This window comes from Epinephelus fuscoguttatus, linkage group LG9 (genome assembly GCF_011397635.1).
Source record: "Epinephelus fuscoguttatus linkage group LG9, E.fuscoguttatus.final_Chr_v1".
NCBI classification, from domain to species: domain Eukaryota; kingdom Metazoa; phylum Chordata; class Actinopteri; order Perciformes; family Serranidae; genus Epinephelus; species Epinephelus fuscoguttatus.
The window spans coordinates 14,302,666-14,329,361 of NC_064760.1; the positions used below are offsets into that span (position 1 = coordinate 14,302,666).

A 26,696-nucleotide genomic window follows, 5' to 3' on the forward strand; every position below is an offset into this window, starting at 1 on the left:
GCATTGATATTTAACACAAACATTCCTCCACTCTATGAATGTTATTCTAATCCTGCAGTGACATGAAACTTCAGTCTTGTTTCTTTAAAACATGAGATTTGGTTGAGTCGTCCAACATCAACACAACATACTGTAGTAGACTACACAGTTATCTTTCAGTTAATATGTATGATTGCACTGACAGAGCGTTAACGGACAGACCAGACTGAAACATAATCATCAGCAACACCATGAGCCACAGAACACAGTATAAACACCGACATGTTACAACAACCAAGTACTGGTTTGCTGATGCTGTGCACAGACAGTGAGCCTATTGTCTGTTGATAGCATATGATTATAAATCAAGTTGTTGAACAAAAACTTTTGTTTCTCAACTATTGATTTTCATGCCTTGTCTTTTTATCCAATTGTATTTGTCTTGACTTGAAAACTGCTGCTGTGATTATATTTCAACTGTGAAAATATGTCTTAAAGGTGACTTAATATGCTTTTTGGAATTTTGTGTCTTATATAGTGTAAAAATACAGAATGTTTATTTTAAACGTTGCCAAAGTTTTAAAAAATGAGGTTAATGTACGCAGAAGAAATTCCTGTGAACAAAAACCTCAGGCTTCAGACCATTCTGAATACTCTGTTTTCAACTCTTTTTCTACTAGTGTTGTCACAATACTGAAATTTCTAACGTTGATACAACACTGGGGCTGCCCCCTGAGATTTGAAGATTTGCAGTCAAAGACCCCTCAGTCGACTAAGATCGCATCAAGTCGAATTGCCTCTTTGCCACCTTTTTGCTTGACTTTTGGGGTCTGGTTGTTTTGGTCTCCAGAATTTTCTGCAGAGTGAATGCTCCTCACTTTTTAGCTGCTATTTGCTACAGGCAGCTGCAGACACAGAGGCAGCTGCTGGGAGGAAGGGAAGCTTGGCTGTGTCAGGCTCTGAGATAACGTTATCTGCCTTTTGCAGAGAAATTGTGAATTTACAGCTAAAAGCAACTAAATATGATACAGTCTCTGGCTTTTTTTTTTGTTGTTGTTGTATCTAATGTCAGCAAAAAATATTGGTGCACATTTCCAATTCGTTGATTGCACAGTTAGATGTTTACGATATTACGTATAGTATAGTATAGTATAGTATAGTATAGTATAGTATAGTTGTGCTGCTCTCGGTTTATGGGCAGCAACTCGACGAGCTAGCACAAGAGAGCAGCGGCCATATCCGGGATATTTTGGCTTCATTTTTGAAGTGAGTGGAGACACACTGTTCATCTTAATATACAGTCTTTTGTTCAAACTCTCAAACTATATGGAAAATAAGGAACGGATAGTTGAATATATGTTTTGAATAGCCAAATCTGATTCATCTGACAACTGACCCTTCGCTAAGTCCCGCCCCTGACACAGACTGGCCAATCATGACGTAGCATCAGGCCGGCTCAGAGCAGGGTCCAACAACAACACAGCTGTGCCCTGTTGACTCTAATGCAGTCGTTTCAGATTTTCAGGCTGGTTTTTGTGGATTTGGAGCTAAATGTTGTGCCTGGGGCACGTCGTGTATTAATGATACTCGTTACCTGGAGAGGTTGGAAAAAGATATACGTTTCTCCCCTGTTCCAAAACCAAAATCAAACCCTGAATGTGTAGGGTTAGCTAGCTAGGTACTGAAGATATAGCCTACTGAATGTATACACATGCTGCTTTTGCTCTGAAATGATTATAGCAGTGAAAAAAAGGCCGACCCTGCTGTACAGGAACCAGTGAAGGGAAGCAGGGAAACTTTGCTGATATTCAACCAGCTGTGTGGCAGCGCACTGTACGCAGATGAACGTTGTTAGACTTCACCTGACGATCCCTGGCCGTCCAGTGGGTGCTGGCAGCGGCATGGGGTGAAGCCAAACACTGTTCATCTGCACACACTGTGATGCCACACAGCTGGTTCAATATCAGCAAAGTTTCCCTTTATATTCATTGTCTTGTGTGGCGATCAGCAGTGATGTGGTGGTTCACTTTTACACTGTGATCTGTAGCCTATAGTTTGGCTTTAGCTTCTAACTATCTTTGTCTTTTTAACCTGTTGTTGCTGCTGAGTCAGTTTGACATCCTGGATATATCCTTCAAACACAGACTGTAGACCCCTCTGTCTGCTTCTCTCTGGAATCACTGGTTAATTTTTGAAAAATATGGTATATCTTTAGGGAGTGCAGTTAGTTACAGTGTGGACTCCATGCTTACTCCGACAGCTTGCCAGACCATCACAAAGGGGCGGGGCTTACCGAAAAGTCAATTCTGAAATCCTCTATAAGGATACTAATACAAGTATGAACCTGAAATGGGTGTAATAGCTCCTCTGTAATTATAAATCATTTTCAAATGCTGTTTGATGTAAGGTCTGCATTAGTTTCAAAGCACATGAATTTCTTGAATTCAAATCTGCATCCAGATTCACCTCCGGCCTCACTTGCCTCTCGTCACTTGCCACTAAAGTTACCAAAGAAGTTGATCTAAAGTTTCTATTTTAGAGCAGGAAATTTGTCCAAGGATTTGTTTTCCAAAATACGAAAAGGAGTCTAAAGAGCTAAATGAGTTATGTTACAACTAAGTGCCTCAGTAATCATTATTTTCTTACTCAAACACCCTCAGGTTATCTCAGACAGGAATACTAATTTTAAAAACCCACAGGCTTTTCATTTTGTAAGACTTTAGTCCTTAGTTAGCTTTAAATGAGTTTCTCTCAGCTTTTTAAAGCTTTCTGATTTCTGCAGCCTGGAGTGCTCAACAAGGACGTGCTGCAGCAGGGTTATTATTGCAGCCGCCACTAACACAGACCTGAAAGGTAACAATACCAAATCTCACATCACTGCCCGTTTTTCGCTCCTTTCAATCTCCAAGACTCTCCAACTGTCAGTCTTTCATTGTCTACCTCTTCCAATAATGACAAAATGAGGCATTTAATTATCTCAAGTTGAATGATCACAGTATCTAAAGTGTGCTTTCTAATTGTACTACAGACTTTTTATTATAAATGTCATTTGCCAAAGATCCAAATGCCATTTTCCGGTGGGTGTAGCCTACATGAAATTGCTTTCTCTTTATTTTTCATTGAATGTCTCCCCAAAGGAGCAGCTTCGCCCATTTTTGGGGGTTGAATAGATGCATTGCTATTAAGGCTGAGGCAGGTATTCATGTGCATGACACAAAAGTTCGCCTTCATCACACAGAACAAAAAAGATGAGCCCACATAGAGTGTCATTCATCCTCTGCTGTCTTTAAAGGTTGGACTTGAGAGATAAGATGTGTATGGATTAGTTATTGTGCTAATGTGAGACACTATTTGTTATGCTCTTTTCTCTGGCTGCTTGGTATCAATTTTATATTTTAGAAGTTACTGAAAAAAATATGAATATTTTAATGAAACAAAAATTATCAAAAAATATATTGCAACTGTGCTTTAAGTTATAATATTTGAGCTTGTCAGGAAATTAATTTTTTTGTAATGTTTACAGTCGCATCTTTCAGCAATAGTCAGTCCTTCTATGTGACCTGCTGTTGCGTGAAAAATTTCTAAATTAAAAAACCTAAGCACAACCTGGAATTGTTTTTGACCGACTTCTTCATTAAAACTAGAAAAGTGCACTCAGTAGAGTGCAGAACTCTGCCAGGCTGCAGGCAAGCTCACCACTAGACAATTCTAGTAATTTCAGCAGATACGCCATGGCACGTTTCAGAAGCTGATAAAAATATATGACTTGTCTGTTTTTGACAGAGCCGCAATGTGTTGCACAGAGCAGACTGAGTTTTCCTGCTAACAGGCACTGTATGTGAAATATATACAATAAAATTATGAGGATAAATTAATTCCTAACAGCTAAAACACAACCACAAATCTTTGATCCATGTTGTTCAGGACAGGGCTTTAAAGGGTATTAACTTTGTCTGTAGGCAAAACAAATCAGGAAATAACAAAAAACACAATTAAGACAGACAAAAAATAAACCATTTAATTGCATACTTACTTATGACAGAAGCATATCAAGACAAAAATGACCAAATCAAAAATCCCTAAATCAGATATGACACTGTGCAGCAGACAGAACACAGTTGCGCCTAATTGAAATGTTCCTTCCTGGCTCCCTTACAGTCAAGATGGAGGTGAAGATAACAAAAATTAGGACTAATTAATCTAATATTGTGCCTAACTTTAGTGGATCATAACATTTTAGGTATGGAATAAATCTGTAGATACTCAGCTTCAAAATAAGAACAAACAATTTTTACAGATGTCAGTTTTTGAGCCATGACAAAGGCCAAAATGTGGCCTGCAACAGACAATGAGGCTTGTTGTGTTAAAGCTGAGCTGATTTCCAGAAAACTTGCTGCCTCTACAGGCCAGTTAAGATGAGCGAGAAGTCAGCCATGAGTCAATAAAACAAGTTTTTCAACAATTGGGAATCACAGCAACCACGAGAGGTCCTTGAACATACAGGCATAAATGTGCACACAAAATATGTGGCTGATCGGTCCAGTAGTTTGCGAGATCAGATACAGACAGACAGAAACACACACTCACACATAAACATGGCCGAATGCATGATCCCCTCCAAGCTTATGCCTGGCTGAAATAATGGGAGTTTGTTTGGCTGCACTGTAACCAAATATAACAATTCTCCTGCAGAAAACCTGGGAATCTAATCTTGTAGTAAACCTCTCTTGCTGTTACCATGGTAACCACAGGTGTTGCCAGATGAACTTAGACTGAAATCTTAAGGATTATAATCTTAATGGACAATTACTACCGTATAATGTTTATGTCAAGCTACATAGTCTACATTTAAAGTAAATGTGATTTAAATGTTTCACCAATAATTATGAATTGCTGCTGGATGTCTCCGCTGAATACAGTGCTGTACATACAAAATAAGTGTTATTATTTCAACTTGAATATTTCAGCAACAAGCAGAAATAAAAATATATTTTCAAAAAGATAGAAAGATGGAAAAAAGTTACCCTTTCAGTGCCCTCCCCAGAGGCTGTGATGGGTGAAAATGTTTTGCTTAAATGCTAGAAAATGATGAAATTTAATGGCGGAAACTGTTCAATAAGGATGCTTAGCACTTGGAGAAATTGGAGAAATCAAAGCTGCATGCGAATGCTGTGCAAAGATAATCTCGACTGTTGACTGCCCAACAGTGCTGCAGAAGTCAGTTCCTCTCAGTGAAACACTCATCTTCTTATCCCGCTAATTGGAGAAAATGAGAGAGAGGAGAAAATGTTTTCAGACGAAATTGCTCATTTGCAAGGAACAGACAGAAAGTGATTGCAGGAAATTGCTTATTTTTAGCAGAGTAAACCATGACATTTCATTCTCATTACGTCTTTATACTGTATGCTGGAGAGGAATAAAATAATTGTCAAGAACATGTTCTCGTCACACACGTCAGTCCTCCTCAACCACAGTGGGGTGCTGAGTTTATCAGTGAGTGTGGGGAGAGTGGATTAGATATAATGGGGCTGGAAGTTCTGCTCAGAATAGACCTAAACTGGAATTTTATTTTAAGTGTACCACTCATGTCAGGATTATTTATGAGGCATAGACACTGTTTACAAACTATTAATGGAGCATATTGTACCGAAACTAAGTGACACCACAGAGTTGATATACTGCTGCTCCATTTGAGCCTGCATTGCTCCATTTAACTCATATAGTAGAAGATGTATGTCCACCAACAAACAATGTAAGCATAATTGATTTAGGGAAAAAAGTTAATTTGGGAACTTTGGCGATTTCAGAGTCCATCTTACACACTTGGTATAGTTTTCTAATTGACAGTATAGTAGTATAGCCCTAGAGGGAAGGCTGTGGTGGATGGGAATGGTGGAGTTTTTAAATTTCTTATTTCACATCTGTGTAATGCAACTATTGTTTCTTTTAAGAAAAAGTCTGACATTTTGGGAAATACACTTATTTGCTTTCTTGCTTTGTTACATGAGAGGACTGATACTGCCCTCGTGTTTTCTATCCATCCATCCATCCATCCATCCATCCATCCATTTTCGGGGCCAGGTCACGGGGGAAGCAGGCCAAGCAAAGCACCCCAGACATCCCTCTCCCCAGCAACACTTTCCAGATGAGATATGTAATCCCTCCAGCATGTTCTGGGTCTGCCCCGGGGCCTCTTACCAATGGGACGTGCCCAGAAAGCCTCCAATGGGAGGCATCCAAAGGGCATCCTGATCATATGCCCGAACCACCTTAACTGACCCCTTTCAACATGAAGGAGCAGCGGCTCTATCCCATCTCCCTCCGGATGTCCAAGCTCCTTACCCTATCTCATGGAGGAAACTCATTTCGGCTGCTTGTATCCCCGATCTCATTCTTTCAGTCACTACCCAGAGCTCATGATGACCATAGGTGAGAGTTGGAACTACAATGGACCATTCATGTTTGTATCATAAATATGAAACTACAGCCAGCTGCTAACAGCTAACATAGTTTGGCACAAAGACAGGAAACAGGTTGTAATAAATGTAACCTGATATAACACTTAGATTAATTACGCCTACCAGTACCATTAATACTCACTAATTAACACATCACATCTTGTTTGTTTAGTCTGATCAAAAATTCAACATGATCTTATCACTTGAGCAGAAGCCCTGTTGTATCTCAAACCAGAGGGAATTATCATGAATCATGACTTGATTCATGTGACGAAGAAGGAGTCTTGGGGTCTATGCAACAACATTACATGGTTAGGTTTAGGAAAAGATTGTGGTTGAGGTTAGTCACTTGCGTGAAGACTAACTAGTAAGTAAAGACCCACGTGACTAATGATTGACGTGACATAATAACTCAATGTTGACTTTTAGTTTCACACGGCACATGAACACCGGTCTCCTGGGTCAAAGTCCTGTGCTTGTTGAACACATTCACCTCCCCTTTGAGCCACCCTAAGTGGACTTTTGCAGTGTTTACACTATCCATTGTTCCAACCATGTAATCATGATGCTGATAGATTTACATTGTAGTTCAGTTCAGTGGTTCTCAACCAGGGGTCCAGGGAACCCTAAAAGTCCTTGAGGAAGTCCCAGAAGGTACCCATAAAAATGGAGAATTGTTTATTTTCACTACTTAATTCACTACAAGGTGAGTCCAATGTGAGTCAGACACATACGAGTACTTTTCTCATCTTGATTTCACTTCCTCCACCGTTATCTCCTCAGCTGTGACTTGACAACTATAGAATTCATGTCTTAATCACATCTAACAGCTGAAATCTTTTCTCAGGTGGCGGTACCTGAAATGAAATCTTATCAAATGGGGTCCGTTACCTACCTTTCACGTCGGGATGAAACACAGCCAGGTGCACTCAGCGTGTAACAGCCCAGCAATGTAAGTTAAGAGGGCGAAAAGTCCAAGTAGGTTGGGCAGGAAGGGTGATAGATGGGTCCAACACTCACCTACTTCCACCTGGGAGGCTGGTGTTTTCTTCCCATACAAATTTAAAGCCAAACTATGTTATTTTTTCTAAACCTAACCAAGCGCAAGTGTTGGCTAAACGTAACCACCTGCATTTGTTGTTGAAGCAAAAAAACATAAATGTGCAGCGTTGTACCTATATAGTGCATTTGTTTTAAAGAGGCTGTATGCTAACTTGTACATCTCCTGTGAAAATGTGGTAAAGTCCATGACCAACATGTGATATGTGACGAGGTCAGAGTGACAATATGTTGCCCAGTCTCCTGCAATAAAAACATACAGAAGTGATTTGGGGGAGTAGGTGGCATGATGCAACATGGATGTAACTTGTAGAATACTGGAACGGGAGTTTGCATCCTGTCACAGGCTTGCAATAAACATTATGTTACCTTTTTAATAAAAAAATAAATAAAAATCTGTCCCAGTCTGAGTTGTAGTTGCCTAACCTTAGCGTACCTCATCTGTAGTCTATTTGCCCCAAATGCAATCCTTCTATAACCACACTCTAGTTGTCAAATTCAGATATTACAAAAAGAAAGAATTTAAAAAGGACCATCACTAAACAGAAACATCCAATATTAACATTTCTGTCTGATGATGGGTTTGAGTGAAGCATAGAAGCACTTGATTTTGGCTAAAATTGGTTTCAGTCTAATATAAGCAAAACTACAAGCACCACGGTTATTGTTAGAATTAAATACTATGCTGCTTGGGGATTTGTAAAGTGACACACAGTGGAAGTTGTCCCCAAAAACTTTTCAGGACCACGAATTCAGTTCAGTCAAGAAACTCAGGAGCATCAAACTACATGGTGACCTCTGCTATGAGTAGAATCCTAAATAAGTAGAAAACACTAAAAATGTGATGCAGATTAACAAATATCTTTCCTCTGGTGATAAAACCAGTCCGATGAGGACCTACTGTTGAATGTTTAATACAAGAGCGACTGCACAACAGATTCAATTCTGTCTGTGGTTCCTCAGACAGAATCCTAAAATGGTCGCAGTGCAAATTTGCCAACCTGGATGACTCACAATGCATGAGACTGCTCTCTTATTTAAGGAAGATGGAAATGATGGTGGAGTTATATTTGGCAGGCGGGGCCCTTTTCCACTTCAGTGCTGCAGCATGGCGACACATATGGCTGTATTATTATTGAGAAGCCTTTATTAAAAACGGCCATGAATAAGGAACTGCTAACAAAATGTGATGTGCTTAATATGAGGAATAAAGACGCCAAAGATTCTTTATGCATTCTCTGGATGGAAATAAATAATAGCAGACAGTCCTCCACGGCGCAGATGTCCAGAATCTTTAATTCTGTGTGGGTACAATGGGAGTATAAGAGAAAACAGGATGCAGACTGTATGCAAAGCAGGTCCAGTGCATGAAATTGAACACTTTGCAGCCACTACATTCGATTCTCACAAGATACATTGGCAATCAACGCCTAACAGTGGAGACACCACTGCAATATCAATCTTGATTTGCACAAGATGTGTCCTCCAGCTTCTAAATTGTGCCCCGACTGGACCTGTTTGATGGAGTGCATATTGTGTTAGCAACAACTAGGCAGGTGGATTTGTTTCTCACCTTCTCCACTTAATGGCATGTGAAGTAAGCTGATTCAATTCCCAGTGCCCACACCTTGCTTAGTACACCCACAGAAGGACAGTGCTAAAAGATTTATTGGACAAGAGCACGTATGTGAAAGTTTTGCCGGTGGCTTGATGTAAAACATTTAAGGCAAACTGGCAAAAAGTATATACAAGATGAAAGAAGAGAACTGAGCTACAGTACGGTTGGTTAAATGTAGCAAAAATTAAAAGTTAGGTCATTAAAGGCAAAATAAAGAGGTGACGTGACACTTCAGGTCTTGTAAATCAACATGTTTCGGTATAACTTACTGATACTGATTCAACTTAATACATTTTGGATTTATTTTCACAGCTAAAGAAATGAGTAAACTTTGAACACAAACATGTCTGTCAAGTGTTCAAACCCACCAAACAGAAGTGCATAAATATTACTCAAGGTGTTGGTGATGTGTCACTTAGCAGCCTGTTCATAGGGGGAATATGAATTACTTATGGCTGTCTCTGCAAGGGTAAGTTCTTGCAGTTCAAAATAATATGCTGCGGTATGGATCTGAAAAAAGAATAACCTATGATGCCGTTTGCTCCAGTTACTGATAATGGACCTTAAGAGGCATTTAAAAGTCATTTATAGCCTCCCTCCCTCCATACAAATCAGGAGAGTCAGAGAAATGACAGCAGCGTCGGAAATGTGCTCTGTGATGATTAACAGTCCTCCTGATTCGAGCCGATGTCTATGCCACTGTGTTGAACTCTCGGTTGCCATGTCTCATTATCCCCAGCCTGCTAATGGAAGGAGGAGACAAATAATTCATCTGCCCTGATGGTGACATGGAGCATAACAGGTCTCCTCAGGGGGAGAGTGAACAGCTTGTCAGTCAGAGGATGGAGGGGGGATGAGAAAATAAGATACCCCAAGCGACAGTCAAACACAGGTTTAGTTCAATCTGCTGTATACGGATCAGCTCATTAACATTCAGACTAATCAATATCATCTGCATTTCTCACCTCCCGGTTTCAAATTTTCATTTAAGAGACAAAATAAAGGAAACATCACAGTAATTTAAAGGTTATCTTCAAGTTTAATTTGTCTCATTAGGCGTCAAATGCCACATTAATGCTGCTGTGTTTGAGTCTTTAATTCTGTATATCTTCCAAAGTGCTTTAATTTTAATGCTTCGTGAGGTTCAGAGAAAACAGCTGTTACCTGGGCAGCAGCTAATGGCGAAACAAATAAATAATGAACTGGATGGAGATGCAGCAGCTGTCAAATTGGCTAAGATACAGACAGAGAGGGGGAGTAATTGGAGAAATATTAAACAATTACGAGTTAAAACTTACTCAACACTCACACTCCCTGACCCTAACAGTGACTGTAACTATTTACAGATTCATTTAAACTTATGTATGTTTTGATTTATGTGTTTTCACATCCTCCACCGAGGAAGAGCTGCACTGGAGATAGAAAAATTCTCACTGGCTTAGTTTAAACTAGAAGTATATCCTGTACAGATGCTGGTGCAGCAACCCAAGCAAGTACAGGGTTCACTGACTCTACAGATCAAACCAGCACAAAAATAAAAAGCTGTATTCTACTCTCCAAAACAGTGTCAGATTCACAAAATTATACTTTTAAGGTCTGAAGTCTCTAAACTGCACTGCTGTCAAATGTCACCATAAGAAAGGGTAAATACTTTACTAAGAGTCAAGAGAAATGTTGCTGCTTCCAGACCCCGAAATTCTTACTTATTTGTCAATGCATGAAGGAGGGGAAGAGTTCAAACTAGGTGCTTTCACCAAAAAATAAATCCACACTTTCTTGATTCTTGAATACTTTATGCACAATACATGCTGCCCATGTTACAATTTATAATGGATAATGTCCAGTGAGTGGGTCATTATTGCAAAATGAACATCAACAGAGTGATGCACGACTTGAACCACCATGAAGGGAGGTTCATTATCCCACTTATTACACACCTACTTGCTAAAGAAATCAATGATTACACAAAATATTTATCTAGAAATGACTGTATTGCTCAGCATAGTGTCAATGATCAGAACTTTGTCCACAGCAACTGTCCATTATTCAATAATAACGGTCTGCAGACTGCAGAATACTGTAATTGACCAATTGTAATGGAGTGTGTAACAAAGCTGCGTAATAAATAGATATAGTTTTCTGTACATTATGGTGACAATTCTACAATGTTGTTTTAGAAAAACTCATCTGTTTATTGAAATGCGTACTATCTAGCTATCTAACAGTCGTAGGTAAGATTGTTCCAATGCACAGGATCGGCTACACTGAGCTATATAAAGCCCGATCACATCCTTTGTTTTCAGACAGCTGTCACACGGGTATTTTTACTCACAAAGCTTTCATACACACAGCAACACAAGAGTGCGGGGGTTGTCAGCTCTCCAACTGCCCATCTCTTCTTCACTCCACACCCCACCCATGGTGAAACACCTCATGCCATAAACAACAGCAAAATGTAGTATGAGACTTGTTTACGTGATTTACCAAAGTAATGAGCAATCATTGCATTCAGCTCAGTTGAGAGTCATTTGTATTTCACAGTCACGTAAGGCGCACAGTGTGTCAACATCCTGCTCAGAGGAGAGACAGCAGCAAAAAACCCAATAAGAGTGATGTATTAATTTAGCCTTATCCACGCAAAAGAATGCAGAAGACTAAAATGAACACTCAGTGGAATAAAGTTCATTCAGGTAACTCGGGCAAGGCTCACCGAAGCTACCAACTCTGACGAATCATATCTTAAAGGGAGAGAAAAATTGTCTCAAGACAGCTACAAGGCCAAAAACATTAAAGAGAAGACCTGTTATTTTTACTGTATTATTTTGTAAAAAAGACAGGAAAGTGAGGAACAGCAGGGAATTATTTTTCTTGATGCACTGCAGAGCTATTCAAATATCAAGTATATTCATTACATACATTTTAAGAACTTAAAGAACGTGTTCATTGAAGTGTACTGTGCAGCTGTATTATTATTATTAAAGAAAATTACTGAGGGAAAAAAAATCGTATCAGGACTCGGAAGAAGGAAGATTCTCAGTATTCAGTGACTGAGATTGGGATCAGGGCAAAACAACTCTATCAACAATTCATTCATTTATTCATTTTCCGTTACCGCTTTTTAGGGGTCGTAAGGGGGCTGGAGCCTATCCCAGCTGACACTGGGCGAGAGGCAGGGTACACCCTGGACAGGTCGCCAGACTATCACGGGGCTGACACATAGAGACAGACAACCATTCACACTCACACCTACAAGCAATTTAGAGTCACCAATTAACCTGCATGTCTTTGGACTGTGGGAGGAAGCTGGAGTACCCGGAGAAAACCCACGCTGACACGGGGAGAACATGCTAACTCTGCACAGAGGGGCACCCCACCCTGGGTGCGAACCAACCACCTTTGGTTCGAACCAGCACCAGAACCCTCTTGCTGTGAGGCGACAGTGCTAACCAGTGCACCACCGTGCCGATCAACGATAGTTTTACAAATTCAAATGTACAGCCTCCTGTACTCACATGACCTGGACTCTATACTTAGGTCACAAGATGACTACTGAAGAAACTCCTTGAGATGTGGATGAAAGCTTCTGTGAAAAAATCTAAGCATTGTAAGTTCAAGCAAGTCAATCTTAGGGTACGCTAGAAAATAAGTTCATGAGAGGTGTTGTCCAACCAACCTGAGAGGAGGTTTACAAAGCTGTTCAACTGATCCAGGTGTAATTTATCATGGCCCAGTTTTCTGTTGAATATGTGGCACTTAAAAAACACACAGTGGTGATACACAAAAGAGCAGCTCAGTTGTATGGAGAAGCAAATGCAATCCATCAGCTGTGTAATCAGCTGTGAACAGTGAATAGTTAGCTATGATTCTGACCTTTTTTGGGAAGATGACTTGTTAATGCAGCACAATGCACCCATGTCAAGTGTCAGACCTTAGTGAACAAGAGGTTATTCCATTTCGGCTTCTGAAGCAGCTCTGTGTGACTTGATGGAAGACGGATGCACACGCTCCATCACTAAAGTGCTTTTCTCCTCAGACGGTGAAAGTTTCCACCACTGAATGAACTCATTTATTTTCACAGGCTAAAAGACAATTGCTTCCTGAGCTCGGCATCGGCTTTGTGGCTCTGCTGTGTGTGTCTGTGTGTATGTGTCCTGATGAAAGTAGCGTGAATATCATCAAGTGAGGATAAAATGGTAATATTAAATTATTGAACATTAACCAGTGGCTGCTAAATTACTGTGGTTGTCTCTGCTGACAACAGTAACCAAAAATCATCCAACTGTCGCAGTTTATATATTTTTCATTGTGCATACATCCACGTGTCTCGGTTTTACCGGAGAGTTGCAAAGCGAAATTAATTTATGAAGTCGGTGGTGCTTGAAGCTGACAACTTGTGTTCTCGCTGCTGAGTAAACTTCCCAGACAGTAAAAGTTAACAGTTAATTTACGGGAAGGTATTTGTATGTTTGCCTCTTGTCTCACAACTGACTACAGTTGATGCCGCATTGCTCCTTTGGAGCAGTTAATACTCAGAGCAGAGTTTTATAATAGAAGTGGATGGCACGTCACAGCTAATATAATAGCTTTCACTTTGGACTCTCAGATTCTCTCCTTTCCCTCAAAGGGAGGCACTGTCAAATGGTTTGGAATCAGTCATTGTCATAAAGTTGTGTGTTAAAGTTTGTCAAAGTTAAAGTCAGTGTGTTAGCATGGTGTAAATATTGCTTCTGCAAGCTAATACACAAATTGTGGTGATTCCATTGAACTAATGTGGTTTGTAATTTTGCCACTGTGAATGCTTTTGTGACTTTTGTGACTGAACCTGCCTGAGTTGATTCAGCTCAAGTTTTTACTTTAGCTTTCAGATTCAGTAAAATAAAAACTGGACAATGTAGTGAAATTCTATGATATTAATATCTTTCATTAACTCAATGTGACATTAAGACAGGGTGCTACAATAAGGATTGCCCAGTGCAAGTAAAATGTCACGTCAGGCTAGTAAATCTAGCAACTCACTAGCCCTGTCAGGCAAGTGGTGAAAAAGAATTAATCACTATTTTTTTCCAAGGCTGAGGATGGATGGAGCTAAGGAGTGAGCCATCATGCTTTTCTCTCATGTTGAGAGTTGAACATGTGCATTATCAGTTGGGCACCTGCACGAAAATGGCAGCAGGTAAAGACAAAGTTCGTTAGCTAAAGCATAACAAAGAGCTTAAGGCATACCCCACCTCACAACCTGCAAGACAAAAGGTGCCAGATACCCCTGGACACCCCAGACGTCCTGCGTCCATGCCTTGGCAGGTCAGAGGCAGAAGTGAGGACGTTTAATTTGAAACAGGAAGTAGCTGGTAGTCACACAGTCACAGACTTCACAGCCACTGCCATTTTGACCATGGCTGGCTAGTTAGCTAGCTAGCTTGCTAATTCCACCATGATTTTATGCTAACCTTATAGTGGTTACAAAAAATGAGCTGAACTTAGTTCTCACCTGATGATAGCAGTGTGCTTTCCTACCACAGACACTTTAAAATAATGGATTAGCTACTGTGATGTCAGCCATTGGCTTGTAGTCTGCCATTTTGAAGCCTCAAGTTCGGCATTTTGGCTGTATCCATCTTGGGGGTTTTTTTGGAGTCAGAGGTGACCATATTGGGATGAGAAGGTGGAGCTGTGGAGGAGCGACGGTCACTCAAGTGGTCCCACCTTTAAATATGTAGAAATTTGGGCCTTAATAAAAAGTACAGGGGATAATTATAAAAAAATTCAACCCTTTGCACAGCTGTCATGAATATTGAAATTAGCAACGGAGACCAAAACTGTTGTGTACCAGGCAGTAAACATGTTTATTTCTGCTGTAAAGTTGGATATTTTAACATGGGGGTCTGTGGGGACCGAATCTCTTCTAGAGCCAACCTGAAGTGGCCACTCAATGAGCTGCAGCTTTTGGCACTTCTGCATTAGCTTAATTTTTTAGCCCTCGAAGGTTGCCACTTGTTTCCTACGCTGTAACAAGTGTGTGAATGAAGCATTAAGTTGTTATCTTTTACTCAAGTAGCAGCTGGCTAGGTGGCTACCTAGCTTGCTAATTCCACCACGCTATAATGCTGCACTGGTTACAGAAAATGAGGAATACAGTTATACAGGACTGTCAGCATCCACGGCTTAGTCAGCCTGTCAATGCCTATTTATCTCAAAAGAACAACGGCCAATAAGGAAACACCCACTCTTGCGTCCCCACTCACTCTGACCAGTGGTGTAACTTCAACACTCACAGACAAACTTTTGAGTTTACAGGGCTGCAGTCCTGCCAAAAATTTCTGTACTGAGGCAGTTATATTCATGCAGCCTTTTTGCAACATGAACAGCAGCTATAATCAATATTTTTACAATAACAATGTATCACATGACATTGTAAACCACTGTGACAATGGAACGGGCGCCGCTCATCATGACTAACCAACAGAGAATTATCACCTGAATCTGCAGCTCCTCTCAGCTTTATGGAGCTTTATAGTGCTTTATAGTGAGTTTTGACCACCATTTTCAGTAAATAATCTCTAACAACCCACTGTACACTACCTGCTCAGCACTAAACAATGGACAGACACAGTTATAGTACCAGCTGGTAAACACAGTGGAGAATTTGGAAGCTAAAGAGTCAGATATTTCCCTCAGGTGGTGGTAAAGATCAAAAACAGAGCTAAAAGAAGACAGTTAATATTAGAATTACATTCAACAAGTTGCCTAAAACTACTCTAAATTAGTGATTTTGTTGCTCTGTAACTGCTGTTGTCACGAATTTGTCCCAACAACCTAAAAGGTGATGGCATGTCAGTGGTGTCCTAGTTTCCAAGTGGCCAAAAACATCAGGTATTGCATATTTAATACATAAACATACTTCTTTTTATCTCTGAATTGCACTGAAGTGAACTTCCCAAAGGCTGAAATCTAAACATAGAGTCTTCCTACTACAAATATAAAATTATCAGGTTTGAAATATGTGTTTCCATTCAAAGAACGCCTTAACCCTTCTAGACTAGCTTGTACCTTTTTAAGGAAGAGGTATGAGGTATCTTGTGTTTCTACTTGAGCTGTGCTCTAAATAGGGCACAGCATGAGGCCTTTTAAGTCGTACCTCACCTGGATTATCAGGGGAGCCTCACCACACATTGCTGCACAACATTAAAAAATGAAAATATGAAGCATGAACCTGGTTATTTGGATTTGGGACGGATGTTTGGAGAAGGAGACGGAGGAGTTTGAAACCTGAGGGATAAAGAGACAAGGTTTGCCGTGTCCTGCCCATGGTGGTGCTGCGTGCTCTGCTAGCTTTCATGCTAATTAAACTGCATGTAATTCTCCTGATAATAATAGGTGAGAGGTGTTTAAGGAATAAAATTGCTTTATCTCTCCCCTGGGTCTCGCAGATATCCTCAGAAAATATTAAGGATGGAAGATGTCTGTCCCTATAAAACACACATCTGCAGGAAGAGATAAGAGTAGATGTTGAGTGTGGCGGAGTGTAGGAGGAGGCTGCAATGAGACGAACAAGGGTATGTGAGAAAACAAATTGCTGTGTTAATGTTGCTGATGAAGTTTAATTCAATACTGTCTGAGAAAACTGCATCTGGAGCTGAAAGTACAGCTGTCTCCTCTCAATGTAATTATTCTACAATGCCTGCCATATGTTATTAGATTTATTTAACCTTTACTCAGCTTTTGTTGTTATTAAAATTAATGATTTTTTTTCTTTGCTGCTGCTACAATATTGTTGCCTCAGCAGTTAATGTAGTATGCTAAGTCACTCCTCTTTACAACTCAAAGTGATGTCAGGTGGATGAAAAGTCATTCATAAAAAAGGATAAATCATTCTGTTGAAGTCACATTGAGGTCATTTTAATATGAACTTCCTAACTTTGGCTTTTCAATGTGTGTCTTTATTATTGCTTGGTGTAATTGTACGCACATAATCCAGTAATCACAACGGTTTCTAGAGCCTGGTGAAGGTTCGTCTACAAAGGACCTCATAAGGTTGTGTGAATTATGACTTTTATCTGTCAGGAACAAAGCAGGAAGCAGCGTGACCTTGTTATCAGGTCAATAAATCTTATGGGGATAAGCTGGATGGTCAGGTCACAAAAAGCATGTGGCCTGTGCTGTTCACTTCCCATTTCCTGACGCCGGTCATTATTGTTTTCTTCTAACAGTGACTGTGATCTTTGTCTTAAGGCCCTGACACTCCAAGCTGACAGCTGGTCATTGGTCAAAGTTGGGCCATTGGTGAGTGTCTGCGTCCGCACCGTTGGCCCTCGTCTGCGCTAGGTCACTTATTTTCTGCCGACACAGCAGAGCCCATCGGTGAATGGAATCGCTCCAATTGGCAGTTCAGGTCAGCGCACAAGAAGAGAAACAAGAGAGAGAATTGTAAAAAGAGGGAAAGTAAAGAGAGAGTGAGACCAAACCAAACTTGTAACATAAGGCAAGACTATTTTTCTTTGCCATTGAGCGCTTCAGCAACAACGTTTCATGATGGCTTGTGTTATTATTCACTGGCTCACGGTCTTATCGCTCTGTTCTTTCAACACTGGATTGTGTTGTTAATATGCTAACTAGCTAACTAGCATCAAGACGGTCGTCTGGTTTCCCTTTTTTAATGATGATGACCACCATCTGCTGGTATGTAGGGATATGTCCTCTCACGCAGGCACAGAAAACGCGCTTATTGGCTGTTGGTTTGACATGGTTTGGCCGAGACACCTCAACCAAAGGCAGCAGGGACTCTTATCATCGCTAGTTCTCTGACTGGGCCTTAACAGTGGTGTTAGAGCCAAAATCAAACTAAACCTGAACCATAATGTTGGTAAAAACTGTCATAAATATAATTTTTGTAATTATCATGTATAAACAGTTTTGGAAGTAACAAATCATTGGGGACTGGGAATTTCCAGCAATCTCATGATTCAATTCAGAATCAATTTTGCTGTTTCAGGTACTTGATTGAAGCTAGCAACTTAGTTAAATAGTTCAAATCAAACTTGACTGTATTTAGACAATTCTGATTACACATTAATGCTATGCAGTGCTAACTGTATACTGTCATATTGACATATGATTTAAAGGGGAACTTAACGTAATTTAACGCAATTTTCAACCTGCTCCCTATTCTCCCTTTTTTTGTGTGTCTAAAGCCTAGTTCACATTACACGATTTTCACCCTGATTTTGCGTCGCGGAGACTATCGTAATTTTTTGAATGTTCGTACCTGGCGACATGTGTTTCTGTCATCGGGAGTCTCGCCGACTGCGTTATGACCTGTGTGTGCACACCACAAGATTTTTCCACAAAGCCCTCGCCGACAGAGCCCCAGATAATGTGGTGACGTCACCAAACTTGGAGACGACACATCGTAAAGGCATGGATATTCTTCCCAGTGTTGAATCAGATCTGCCTCCAGGGCCTGGGTCAAAACACAATGCGCTCCCTGTGATCCTGTGGACGCCGCCATTGTTGTTGGTACTTGCCGTGTTGTCAGTGTTGCCAGATCTTGGGAGAGAAACAAGCAACCAGGGCTATGGAAACAAGCCCAAAAGAAGCAACGGATATATATAAAGGTGATGTTTAGAGTGCACGCCTAAATAAGCAACTCCACTTTAGAAACAGGCCCAAAAACCCGCAACCCGACTACCAATATTTGTAAGTGACTTTACAAAAAAACAAGCCCAAAGTTGCAGCTAATAAGTAGACCTGGCAACTCTGCAGCTTGTCCTCCTCACATTTATTCCATCCTCCTGCGTGCTGACAAGGGACGTATCCCGCCTCTCATTGGCTGATGCTCTTTGTCAGTGGTGTCACACTTTGAAACAGTTTTCTAGCATGCCAGATATCCAGTCCCAGTCGCAGACGAGGGGGCAACTTGCTCGTAGCCTTGTTCACACATGAGGACTCGTCATGGCAGACTATCTGCCGACTCACCTTCGACCCAAGGTGGCTCTCAAGATCCCCTTGCAACGTCAAAATCAGTGAAAATCGTGTAATATGAACTAGGCTTAAGTGACAGCCATTTTTGAATTATTGTAAACAACGTAACCTCTTGGGACAGATGCACTCCATCAAATAGCATCCATTAAAAGTGCTTGGTTTTGCCACTGACAGGCTCAGATCGTTATTATGAGTGTCTTACAACAATAAAAGACTCTACAGAGAAATTAAGCATTTTTCTGTATATCTCCTATCTAAGAGGTCTCATTCTGAAGACTTTTTCACATTGTCAAAATCATTTAAGTATTCAGCCATCACACTGATAATCTTCTACGCAAGAGTAAGATACCCCAACACAGCAAACTACCACCAACACTCCTCTCTCCAACTTCTGTTTCCACCATTTTCTTCCTGCAACAAGTCACATCTCATGAGCTTTCAAACAAGACGTCTCTTTAGTGAGACATGAACGTAAAACAGACAAGAACAAGTGAAGGCTACAGAGAAACATTTCATTTCTCTATAGGGTCTTTTCCGTTACGTTTTAGGAAACTAATAATAAAAATTGGAGCCTGGAAAAAACAAGCAATTTTAGTGGATGTAAGTTAAAAAGGCACACCTGCCTCAAGTGGTTACATTGCAGCCTAAATATGGCAAAGGCTGACATGTAAAGACAACTTCAGCTGTCACTAAAGAAACATTTCACTGTATTTCACAAAGCAGGAAATCTGGGCTTCTGACACAAAGCTGAGGAAACCTGCTCAAATCTTTTAAATAATTTCCACTATTAAAAAATATGTACATCCTCCTGCTATAATGAATCCCTGAACAGTTCTCCACAGCCCACAGCAGCGTGACAGTAAATGGTGCATTACATATACTAGACAGAGTAAATCTATAATGATCATCTTTCCATTTAATTCTTCAGATCAGTTTCAATTAAGCTCCACTCATCTGTAAGCATTCCGGTGATGAATGTGTGTGTTATGAACTGGACCATAATCACAAGGCACATCTGTGCTGTGACTTCAGCAAACCCGTACGGGAATGTGATTTGTTACACATGACCGGAACAGTTCAGTCTGCATCATCTGTTTCCCAGACTGTGTGTTAACATTCAGGTTGTGTTTGTCCAGTTTAGGGACCGCCTGTAAGTGACCCCGTGGAAATAATGACCACAGCCGTGTTTTTGATTTGCTGCGGTCGCCACCCTGCTTTAAACTCAGGGTTGAAGCACAGCCTTGGACACTTTATACTCCTACGTTGTGTCATAGTTTCTGTATTCCTATGGCTTTATTTGCTGTATTTATGCCGTGAACTGTAACTTCTAACAACTGAGCTGAATGATTGCTCAAAATAACATAACCCTCCAAAGGAAGGAGAGAAGAGAAATGTTTTTGATGCAGAATCCATGACTGTAATACAAAATGTATGAGTCAATGTTTGCTCCATTGGTTACCAATTCATGTATACAGACTCAAAGTGGAATCCAACAATAGAGCCACAAGACAATACACTGCTAGTCGTGCAAATTATGTGTATCTTTTCTAAACTTCAGGTGGTGGTTCAATTCTAAGGTCAGGATACTTGCACTTGCCGATTTTTTTTGTGTCAAGTTCAACTTTGTGGAACTCTGACACAAAAATACACTCCACTGACAAAAAGGAAACTGTCTGGACGTTCATGATCTTTGACAGAACAGAGTGGTCATAATGGAGGAAGCTACACTCTTATGTAACCCTTGTGTGTTGGCATATAAACTGGTCCACAAAGAGGACCAGTTTACAGACAGTTAAGAGACAGGAGTCAGTGGTAGAATTTAAGGAATTGTTAATTGCTAACATTCCACAACGAGCCATTTAATGGACCCAACAAACTCACACAAACCGCATAAAGGCTCAGTTCTGTCGTTAAATCCAATAATAACCATTAACAGGTAATGTTAGTTGTGTGTTTCAAACAGTTATCTCTGTCACCCTGTGTTTGAGAGCAGACTCTCACAAGCTGTCCCTGGCGTAGAGCTCACATTCCTGCAGCAACGTCATGACAGACAGAGGGAGAGCGGGACAAGGACGGTTCAGGTGAATGAATACTCTGAGCGCAGCTTTATAATGAAGTAAGATTTTACCCATTTTTAAAGGAAAAAAATGAGAGAAGTCATGTTCAGCAACACCTTCACAGTCAAACGTTGAACAATTGCTATTTATTATTAACATTACTGGAACTCCAGAGAGGGATGTGATGTGGTGGAGGATGAGGAGCAAGCAGGTAATACTGAAAATCTAAAGTCAAAGTGACTTGGAATTGCAGATTATGACAGAATTTTTATGACCACAATGAGAAAGTTAAACACAACCTCTGCTGTTTATGGTGTGCACATTTAGTCCTGCAATGCCGATTGTCCTTTTACAGGCATCGACTGGGCTCTGTTTCTACCTCTGCTGCCACCTTAATGACAGAACAACACTGTCCATCAGTCCTTGTTTGTAACTTTTCTACAGCAAGGTGGAATAATGGCGCAACATTCCCACCATAACAGGATGTGTAAAAGGGGCTTATGTCAGCAAAGCTCCAGCAATGCCCATTATGCAAAGACTGGTAAATTCATTTTATTGTGCAAATTTCTTGTACGACCTTGCCTGGATATTTCTTTTCTTAATTCAATCGAGTTTTGAGAGTCATGATTAAGTTCTGCTATCCCAATCTGAATATTTGTTAAATAAAAAAAGCTACCATACTGTATGTAACTACTCTCTTTCTTCTGCAGTCACCGACAAGGTTTTCTAATTGTCTGAACTGAGCCATGTGTTAAGGTCACTGTAACAGGAATAACCTCCGTTCTTATCTGTGAAATAAAATTGTAAAATTTCAATAAGTCTAACTGGCAAGGCTCTACACAGGTGAAGTGAATTTTTCTTATTCAATTCAATCTGTAAAAGACACAGAACAGATGCTACCTTTTCACACTTGTGTATTTTCTATCATCTTAAAATCCTCTTGTTGTTAAACACTGCATGAAACACAGCTGACTTCATGTGGCTGCAAACTGATTTGGAGAAGAAACAGTAGTGAGCAAAACTCCTGCTGGAGTTGATATTTACTTTGCTGGGCTGTCTTCTGTGCATCCGTGACTTCGCAAATAAACCAACCACATATTGCTCCAAAGGTAAAACACAGAGAACAGCTTTGAGGGGTGCTGAGAATAATAAAATGAAGACCAAATGTTCTTTATATGCTTGGAAACTTTGTCCAGCTTCATGCTCAATGTAAAAACGCACTCATCTGTGACTGAAATTAACACAAGTATCTTTCTCTTTTTGTTTGTCAATAAGGGGTCAGATCCCAGTATGCTACCATGGCCTCCGGCATCCATAGATATCTGGTGCTCCTGACAAGAATTTTGCCCCCCATCTGACTCTAGCCCACCTCTACAACCTGCTGCAGTACTTAGTGTCAGAACTATAACACTGCTGGAAGCCCCAGTCGGTGAACTGTAGTTATTGATTGTTCAGGGACCACTGCAGGCCTGAGGTAGGTAATTGCATGATGGGCTCCTATGCCTGCAGGGACAGACAGAGGCCAGGAGAGAAATGGTCACATTGTGTCCTTAATGAACACCAGCAGGATGCTTCACAACTTGGATAGCACGGAGCAGTGCAGTGGTAGACCTGCCCTCCTTGATAAGGGATTTAAAGAGTCTATCCTGAACGTTTATTGGACCACATAAAGTAAGACGTGGGTCTATCTTTCAGCACCAAGTCAGACTTCAAAACTTGGGTCACTGCCTTCTGGGTGAGGAATTAGATTTGATTTGTGATCAGTTGAGGATTGTGTTGCTTGAGGCTGGCAGTAGACTCCAAACATAATTGAATTTGGCATCTTCTCAAAGGCTGTCAAACTGCTGTCAAATAACAGCACCTCAAGCATATGAGGGTATGCACACTGCGATTTGAGTGTGGTTTATTTAGTGAGGTCCACGCCAAAATGGAGGAGCTGGCAGCGAGAGGAGACGTAGTGGGAAACATACAGCCCAAAGCACATACTGTATGTACAGCACAGCCAATCACTTGACGCTGATGCCAAAATGCAGGCAATAATGTACAGTACTGGGTGGCAGTGAAGTGTAAACTTTGAGAAATAATCAACAAGTTGGACACAAACACTCCATTTCTTTATGCAAATACAGCCCGTCTTTAAAGCTGCCATAATAGCAGTTTAAACGCTAATGAATGCAGCTGACAATCTGCCAGAGACTGCAGCTCTTTGAGCCTCAGCTGTTAAATGAGCAAACAGTTTAGTACAAATGAATCAATGAGCCTTTGTTTGCTTCAGTCTTAACTTTGTCTTAATGACATCTAGAGAAGGGAGACAAAAACAGAACTACTTTTTCTGCTAAGGAAACACTTTCTGCACAGTTGAACGCTCCCCTGCCCGTAACCTGCAGATTAGCTTTGTCCGCTGGGTGATTTTTCTTTCATGTAATCTACTTTGAAGGAGAAAAGAGGCGAGGCAAACTGCCACCTCTGCATTGTCTCTGTAGATATGAGGGGTCTTGTGGCCTTTGTCTTGTGAAAATGCTGAGGCGAGTTAATGAGAAGTGTCTTCCCGCAGGCCGAAGGTGGCCCGTCCCGTCTCAAGGACTGGCTGCTGTGAGGGCGCGTCATTTATTTTAGACCTTGAACTAGGCTTTCAATTTGGTAATGGCCATCATTAAGCAAATTCAAAATGATGAAACGCCACAAACTGTATTTCCTTTGAGCGACTGATGCTGTAACATGGTTTAAAGTTGCTTGAGTTGAAGTTTTTCTTCTCAACACCAACAGAGTTTGCCTCTCCTGACAAAATCACATTAAAAATAACGGTAGAATTACACAACCAAGTCTCCCAAAATGTATGTTCATATGAAACTAATTTTTTATGATCAAATTCTTTACAATTTATAGAATAAATAATTCCACTGAAATTGGGGGGTGCCATATCACATTGTTAATGATAACACAATTATTATTTTGTGATGATAGCAATATTTTGACTTCTTCCCATAGTGACTTCATACCGTCAGACCGATTTTACCTTGTTGTACTATTTATATTTCATTTAGTTTAGTTTTTAGTGAATATTGGAAGGCAAACTGTTACATTATGCTGACATAAAATTATTACACTTAATTTGTTGTACTGTATTTTCTTGACATTACAATGACATTTTTTCACCGTTGTGTTATATCATCAAGAACATTATAAGCACAAAAATACCCTCAAATATCATGATATTATTTTAGGGCCATAACAACGTATTTACAAATATGCAGACTGAAATAATGTACAAATAAACATATATTTTGTTGAATATTTGGACGTGACAGGGGTCCCATAACACTGTTGTTAGGGCTAACTACGGTGCTTGTTTCAGGTTAGAACAAAATGTGGTTTTGGTTGAATGTCACAAAAGTCAACATGTTCAACACCATGATTTCTGCCTAACGTTAAAGAAAAGCTCTGAGTCGTCTCAATAAAAACATTTCAGGCTGTGGTTACAAAGAGCAGATATTAAAAGAATAACAAAATACACTGACTGTGAACAGATTGCAGGTATGTTTTATATGATGTTGTCTTGTCATTCTGATTACAAAACGGCAAACGGCAATGTATTTCCAATAAAAGACAAATTAAACAACATATGAATATAATTTTAAGGGATTATTACTTTTAAAATAGAGGATTCAAACTATTGTGAACTGGGCTTTGAAAAACAGTTTTGTTGTTAGTTACATGAGTGACAAAATAAATCTATCAATATGAAAACTATTTGTATGAATGAAGAGTGCTCTTGTGCTACCTGGGTGAGGCCCTTGAAGAAAGAGTGACCTCGGAGTTGAAAAATCCTTGTTAACAATTGTAATCACTTTAATACCTCAAAGCTTCAACCGAAAATACAAAGGTCATCCCGAATTCTTGTTTGTGCTCAGGAATATCAATTTAGCATTGACCCCTACAGTGCACACGCTCTGATGTCAGCGAGTGAGACAGATGGACTCTGTGAGTGGGGGTTGTTGAGTTGAGTGAAGTAAACTAACCTGTGATTTGGGATTTGATGGTTGAAAGGATCGTTGGTTTGAATCAATCAGGGGAGAAGTTAACAGAGGCATGAACTGCAGGAGTAATAGACTGGAAGAATGTGAGCAGTTGACTAACCCCCAAACTTCCAGAATTAAACTCAAACAGGCCAGCTGAGCTCCGCGTTTATTTAAAAACTGAGGAACATTTGCTCTTCATTATAGTCGCTGAACGTCCTCTGTTTTGTTGTCCCACTAATCCCCTACAGCTTGTTAGAGATTATTTATTCCCTGGTTTAAAATGGAATTTCAGATACTAATCTGATTTGCAAGCATAAATCTAATTTTCTGGGCATTTCTCAGAGGCATTCATAAGACCAAATGTGACTGGACCTTAGCTCTCCAGACTTCTATTTATTTGTAATAATCTGTGTATTTATAAACAACTCATCTATGTATTCATACACAGTTTGTTTTCTTGTGTCCAGGCCGCCAGTTGATTTCTGTTAAACACTCTGTTGCTGTAGCAACCCATACTAGCAAATTTCCACAGCAGTTGCAGATTAACTGACACTGATATCTGTTCGCTTGACGACACCAACTCCTGTTTGCGCACAAGGAAAGAGGAGAGGAAGAGACGCTGTGCTGCTGCCAGAGGAGCCGCTGAATGAGTTCCCTCTGAGCTGTTAGTTGCTAAAAGAGTCTGAGAAGTCCGGGGCTGTTCATAAAACATTCAGGACGCCACAGTTTATTCCACACTACTGAGGCTACTCCTCTTTTTGGAATCACTGCGGAGTCGGTATCTATTTTGCTTTCGGTCGTACTTGTTGTTGCCGTGGGTAAAAGTATGACGTTAATATGTCAACAAGACGAATTATTGTTGGTATCATGATATACATTTTTCATATCATATCAAGGTATTATCATGAACGAGATGATATGGCACACCCCTATTTACATTAATGTCCAGGTAGAAAATCCTCATCTCACATACACTGAATCAAATGGTGCCTCAATTAGAGAATTTTGAGCCACCTAAAACAGGTCCACAAAAAAAGTCCATGTCAGTTTAAGTATACACTATATTAACAATATTCTCATGTCTTTACCTAGCCATTGGTGGGTTTTATCCAGTGGGAAAGGAACTATAGTGTCTCCCTATTCTTAAGTGGAGGAAAATAATTCACTGTTGTCATTAAATTTATTGCCTGTATTATTAATTGGCTATGTTACAGCTGTAAATAATATGTTTCAAGGTGCTGACCTTTGACCCCATGAGTTTAGAAAGGTTAGAGACATGACTTGGTGAAAACCTTAGTAAATGTTACTCTGACTACATTTTGTTGCACTTACATTTTTTATTTTTGCTATGCTTTAATCATAATGCTGTTGTTGACACACGCCTGTAGAATGTGGTGAGTAATTGACAGTGTTACACTGTTAAAAAATATTGATAAACCTTTTGTTATTTTTCGACAATAATAGACATTATTTTTGCATCACTAATATTGGTCTTATAATTATATAAAACATTAATACATTTGAGATC

At 40.1% G+C, this 26,696-nt stretch overlaps 1 long non-coding RNA gene across 2 annotated transcripts in view; it reads right to left on the bottom strand.

The window, feature by feature from the left end:
* The window catches only part of LOC125894146 (uncharacterized), a 218,792-nt gene that overhangs the window by 130,208 nt on the left and 61,888 nt on the right, over positions 1-26,696 (bottom strand). The window lies entirely within an intron of this gene.